This window comes from Squalius cephalus (genome assembly GCF_949319135.1).
Source record: "Squalius cephalus genome assembly, chromosome: 23".
NCBI lineage: Eukaryota > Metazoa > Chordata > Actinopteri > Cypriniformes > Leuciscidae > Squalius > Squalius cephalus.
Genome location: NC_137144.1, coordinates 31479534 through 31486414, shown reverse-complemented (window position 1 = coordinate 31486414; position 6881 = coordinate 31479534). Strand labels below are relative to the sequence as shown.

Sequence of the window (6881 nt, the reverse complement as noted above, 5' to 3'; positions counted from 1 at the left end):
CTAAATATATGTAAATAAGACTTTTGACTAATGGATGACGTTGCCTAGAATTTTTTCTTCAAAATTATGTGAAAATCACCCTGCCTAATCATTCACATAACACAATACATTGATTTAAATCTTGTAAAACACTTTTTGTTTGGAAAGGCCATATGCGGGTGGGCGTGATTCACACCTGCGGAGTCAATGGGGCCCGCATAATGAGGCTGCATACGTAATGAGCCTTTCATTCAGGTGTGTGACTGAACACAAGAATACAAGGACAATATATAACTGGTTTGTTGTTTTTTCCACAAATTTTGCTTGCAAATTGTACAATATCCAAGGTAAACATTTCTAGTAATTGTGCAGTTAATTGTTCTCATACTGTATTTTCAGATTTGGAATATATTCTCTTCCCAAATGTGTCACTAATAAAGCATAATAAAATTATTTAAAGAGAAGGCTTATAATGACCTTTTAAGATTTTGTTTACATCTATCCTTATATATATATAAATATATATATATATATATATATATATATATTTTTTTTAAGGTTATACAATTACAACAACATTTAAAATTGTAACAATATTTCCAGTGTAATCTTTCTTTGTATTCGCGATTCATATTAAATATGTATTTTTGCCAGCTGTAGTAGCTCCACAACAGCGCGCATCTGTGCGTTCATTCATTCATAGAAACGCGAGTCATATTTAAACAGTATTTTTGCCAGCTGTAGTAGCTCCACAACAGCACGCATCTTTGCGTTCATTCATTCCGATTAGAACAAAGCAAACAGAACTGACCTATTCCTCAGCGGGATCCGTTTGCTCCTCGAAATGATACTTCCAGAACTTCTGAGGTAAATTTTTGCAGGATTATTATCAAGATAGTATTATTCCTCACAGCATCGTAAAGTACATAAGTCTGAAAGTGAACTTGCGGTGTGTGTTATCCAGCTGATGTGGGCGTTTCACAGGTTTGTTTGGATCGCCTCACATTTGCGTTTGAATAGCGCGCTCTCCGTGGGCGGAGCACATTAAAACTTAATTAGCTGAGATGAGAACGACTGACATCTCTCTCTTTGCATGCATATTACATAAACTGTGAATATTTGTTTTTTATAAAAATTACTTCATTTAAAAGAAGAGAATTCAAGCTTCATGCCTGTGTGACTGTATGCCTGTTTGACTGAGTATTCGCTGAGTTACAGTTCATTTTCGGACGCGTTTCAGAATTGACTTCACTGACGGAGAGTAGGCAGAACTCGCATCATGTTTATTTTTCTTTATTTGGCGAAAAGCACAACACTTTGTTTTTATTATGAGCATACACAAAAAAATACACACTAAACAGGATCGATTGATGTATAACACAAGCATATAAGATAAAAATTAAAAAATTTTTTTTTTTTTTTTTGCACTCATACGGAAAAAAACGAGCCTATCGCGCCGGCGCGACAGCAGACCTCAGGGGGTTAAAAATTCCCCAGCTTAACTTCCCATGGAAATTTACCGGAAACTTTCCAGAAATTTACCGGAAATTTTCCGCCCCTTTGCAACCCTATTTGTAGTGGAGATGAGTGGTACCCGGTGGGGTCTTCTGCTGTTGTAGCCCATCCGCCTCGAGGTTGTGCGTGTTGTGGCTTCACAAATGCTTTGCTGCATACCTCGGTTGTAACGAGTGGCTATTTCAGTCAAAGTTGCTCTTCTATCAGCTTGAATCAGTCGGCCCATTCTCCTCTGACCTCAAGCATCAACAAGGCATTTTCGCCCACAGGACTGCCGCATACTGGATGTTTTTCCCTTTTCACACCATTCTTTGTAAACCCTAGAAATGGTTGTGCGTGAAAATCCCAGTAACTGAGCAGATTGTGAAATACTCAGACCGGCCCGTCTGGCACCAACAACCATGCCACGCTCAAAATTGCTTAAATCACCTTTCTTTCCCATTCTGACATTCAGTTTGGAGTTCAGGAGATTGTCTTGACCAGGACCACACCCCTAAATGCATTGAAGCAACTGCCATGTGATTGGTTGATTAAATAATTGCATTAATGAGAAATTGAACAGGTGTTCCTAATAATCCTTTAGGTGAGTGTATTCATGCCTATATTTTTTCTGTGCTGTATACTTTGTGTTTTGCTGAGCAACAGCTCCATCCACTGGTGATTCATGAATCCATCATTACAGTGAATTCTACTCATCAGCCCATGTGTGACTGAATATCAAACATGAATGTTTTCTTCAGGTGAGAGGCAGTTTACACACTTCCAGTCTGTACAGGACCAGACTGAAAACAGGTCAAACCGGAAGACAAGGCAAGTTTATTTATACATCACATTTCATACACAACGGTCATTTAAAGTGAGAGGAAAACATCCACAGGTGCGAATTCAACATTAACACAGACTGATGAATGTGTGATTAACAGTTTCGGGAGAAGTGGAAAGTCCATTATTGTCTGATTCAGGCCATTAATGTTTGTTTATAGAAATTACATGATTATGACAGATCTGAGATATGAACCTCACTATCCTTGAGAACATTTAAAAATGAGTTTGTGTTCAGAAATGAACTTTAAAATACAAGCTACAAAACCCCAGGGTGAGGAAACGAGTTCGACCGGTCTCTAATCTGGAACATCTTCATGCTAGAACAGACTCTGCTCTGTCCATATTAGTGAACCTGATGAAGCACTGACCATATTTCACATTCCTGAAACAGCAGGCCAAACCTTTACTGAGTAATCCTCCACACTGTAAAATGTAATTGCTGAGCTTACTAAAATGATTAAGTAAACTTAAAGGGTGGGTACAATGGTGTTTCATGTATTCAGAGTTGTTTACAGTGTTAAAGAGATGGATTCTCATGCTAAACATGGGCAAAGTTTAAAAAAAATATTTTGGACGAATAACGGAGAATTTCTGTGCCGAAAATCTTACTTCCGGGTTGGTACAAGTTTCGGCTGTTTTTTTTTCGACCATGAATTTAATGACGTAGACCAGAGTGGAACTCCTTATATGAGCATTTCTCCCGGAAAAGCTCGTCCGCGCGCACTTCGACTAGAGGAGAGCGAGACCGCGCACATCAACGCGCTTCAACAGGAAATCATCGGCAGCGCTGCATAGGATTTGTTCAAGAATGTCTCCAAAAAGTGTGTTTTTGGATGTGAGGGAAAGCTTACCGTGTTCAGTTTTCTAAAGAACCCAGTGTTACAGGAACAGTGGATGCAGCAACGGAGTGTAGGAAGTGCGGTTGTGTGTTCTGGCCATTTCAGTGACGAATGTTTTATTAACAAGGCCCAGGTCGACGCTGGATTTGCAAATCGTTTGCTATTAAAACGTGGAGCGGTCCCAGTGATAAAAGACCCCATTCATGTAAGTACAACTGGATCAGATTTCTGTCTTTTGCTGGAAATCAAGAACTACCGCTTGACTCTATAGCTCCGCCTCCAGGACTTCGGCTTTTTCCGGAGAGAATCGGAAAGCTGTATTTTTCTATTATAAATATAATAAAACTAAACACTTTTTGGATATATTAAGGATGCACTACTACTCTATAGGTACTCAAGATTAACATGAGATTAGGTGAAACTGTGCATGTTATGTACCCTTTAACTTACTTTATTAAGTTTGTTGACATTACTTAGTTTAACTAAGTAATTCCAACTTTTTCCCCACACAAAGTGCTTAAACTCAACTTGTTAATTTAGCTCAACTTAAAAGTTTAAGTATTGTGAATGCACCAGATATACAGTAGGTGGCGGTAATACTCCGAAGGGGTGAGAGCTCATTAATTGGACGAAGAAGAAGAAGACTACACATGCTAATTTGCACGTGGCTGGATGAGAGCATGATGAGGTGAGTCTTTTTTTATAGTTTAACTGCTACATTTTCATTACAAAATAATAATATACTAATCAAAGTTCATAAACAGTAGTATTTGTTAAAATATTGATATAAAATCGATGGATGACGTTGGATTGCTCTTAGCAATCTAACAATTGGTAGGCTAATCGTCTCGCTTTAAGATAAACGTGTTTTAGGTCAACAGACATCAGACAGAGGTGGATAGAGTAACACAAACTTGTGTAAATTATTAGTTGAAGTTATAGTCTTAATTACTTGAGTAAAAGGAAAAGGTATGCAATGGAAAAGTAACAAGTTTATAATTAGTGTTGATGTCGTTTATATATATATAAACAACTGTTTTCAGATTAGTGATGGACGAGTGAAGCTCTTTACATGATTAACATTACTCATACCTGCAATTGAACATTTGAGCATAGTATACAGGATTTTTGCCTTCTGTTCTAAAATACATACAATAACGTGTAAGGTTATATATTCTGTAAGCACGTGTGTCTAAGCGACATTTTTTTTTTTTCTTAAGACTAAAAACTCATTCTAATTTTAAACACCTCACATGCCTTCAGACCATATACTGAACAAATTAGTGATTCGTGAGCCAGTTTAGATTGCCTTTCTCTGTTTTCAAACGAATCGACCCGAAAACCATTAATTCAATGCCTTAAAATGCAAAAGAATGTTAAATAAGAGATGTGCTGCAAAGAAACCAATATTTTATGCGAGTTTTTAAAGTGGATGCTAAAAATAATGTTTTTACAAATTGCTTGTTACCATTAATCCATATACTTTGTTAACTCTGTTATCTTTTTTGCAGAAGTTTGTTTCTTTGAAGAGTGCAGTGGACATGCAGTGGAAGTGTAAGTTCTGTGTTAGAAATTGTGGAGGAAATGAAGAAACGACATCCATGTTCTACACTGATAGCACAGTACATGGACATAACTTTTTCGGTAAGAAGAAAAGAGTTGGTTGAATAGGAGCCTTCAGTAAAAGAGACTTTACAAAGATGGCCAGCACTCTTCTGGGAAAGTCAGGTAATTAAGACACATTTTATCTAGGGCATGTAAAATGTTTTAAGTCTTAATGTGCTTCTTTTGTTCTCCTTTTCGTAGATTATTGCTGAGTTCAACCGGATCACAAGCAAAAACCTCAAGCAAGAATTCTTCTCAGCCCTTGATAAACATACTTCTCGTTTTCTGGAAGTTTTCGAATCAAAGAAAGGCACAACTGGAAAAAAGCTCTCGGAGTTTCTAATGCAAATGAAGTCTGCTGTAAGTGTTTTTTGTCAAGTTTAAAGTGATCTGTTTTCACTGTTGAGCTTGATGTTTTATGTATTATTTCTTAGAACATCACTGATGTCACTGCTCGACGGACAGCAGTTCTCCGTGGTCTTGCGGTCCTTCTTGGGGAAGACACTACAGACTTCTTCCATACATGCTTTGTAAGTATTCTTCTAATTTAATATCTGTAAAAAGTGCTACAAGAAGGATGTTCCAATTTTTGTGTCAGCATTACGTTTATTTAAGAGACCTTATGTAAAGCACATAGAAGATAGATAAAATGCAAGTAAAATATATGCTTTGTTTTCCATAACATTTGATCAAATAAATCTTAATGTGGATGAAACCGTTTTCAAAGTATAAAAATCTTATATAGAATAGTGTCTTGAATTTTTCCAATTCAATTTCAATCCAACTACTCAGCGCAAAGAGGTCTGTATATATAGCCATTCTTTACCTATGTCCCGTGACAGTTTTAGCAGCATCCCTTCTCCACCCTATCGCCTCACTCTGCTGGTACAGACGGTTTAAGCAGTAACAACAAAAATGCCTTTCGATGACCAATAATTAGCGTTAAATAAGTTAAACATTAAAAGGATAGGGAAAGGATCTCATTTTGTTACAAACCTGTATAAATTTCTTTGTTCTGATGAACACGAAGGAAGATATTTTGAGGAATGTTTGAAACCAAACCGATCATGGGATGGATGTAAATGTTTTACTAAAGACATTGCTATTAAATGTTTCAATGATTCTTTTGCTGAAAAGATCCAAATTATCACTGACAATTCCCACTGAAGCCCTGTTACAAATTTACTAGTTACTTAACAGCACCTTAAGCAGTTTAAATTTTTAAAAGGAACATGCACTTGTTTGCGTTTGGAATATAAGAATGTATTTTAATATTGCTTTTCTGTCTTTCTTAGGACATTGATATTGTTGCACCTCAAGTATCAATAGGAATTCTCACTGTGGTGCCAGAGGACAGCCCCATGTCTCCACAAGGTTTGCCATTGGAGGTCACTGATACAGCAATAATTTTGGAGGGTGTTATACTAGCAATGGATGGACTTGAGAATGTTCCACATGCCATGTGTTTTGTTTTTGGGCTGATCTATGCTTTAAATATGGAGTACCCTTCACAGCTTAAAAACACTTTTGAGTTCATTCAAAGGGTTTTTCTTTCCCTGGGGCACAAATCTCTCAAGCCAAAACTGCAATCACTAAAAAACCTACTGTTTTAAAGGAGTCATAATGTAGAAATTTCACTTTTCCACGAGAATCAATGTATGTTATGATTGCATAATGATTGTACACTGGCCGGGAAGCCGATATTTAAAAGTGAAGCGTTTGTTTACCTCAGGGTTTGTAAAATAGGCCACGTGCACGCGCACGAAAAAACGAGATTTTGATTTCTTCCCCCTCTTGACGTCAAGACGGGGGAGGATATACCAAATATGGACACTGCAAACCTATGCCGCGGGAAGCCCGCCCCTCTCCCCCTCTCCCCCTCAGATTCAGTTTAGTCGACTCGAGAAAGATGGAGAAACCGAGTGTAGCCTACACCTGAGATGCTCTGTGGGTGACTGCCACAAACAACATGCAAATGTGTTTTATCTACCAAAAACGGACGAAACTATCAGGGAACAGTGGATGAAATTCATTTTTAATGACGCTGTCCCAACAACTCTTTCAAGTGGCGTATCGTTAGGTGTGTGTGCTAAACATTTTACACCGGAATCTTTTACA

At 37.5% G+C, this 6881-nt stretch overlaps 1 long non-coding RNA gene across 2 annotated transcripts; it reads left to right on the top strand.

Annotated features, from left to right (window-relative positions):
* Positions 1-4667: 4667 nt before the first annotated feature.
* On the top strand, positions 4668-6172 carry LOC307151494. Of its 2 annotated transcripts, none has more exons than XR_013819887.1 (3): positions 4668-4712; positions 5198-5293; positions 6059-6172. It is a non-coding gene; the product is annotated as an uncharacterized lncRNA (long non-coding RNA). The 2 variants fall into 2 exon arrangements; XR_013819888.1 differs by lacking the exon at positions 4668-4712 and adding an exon at positions 5081-5123.
* The last annotated feature ends 709 nt before the right edge of the window (positions 6173-6881 follow it).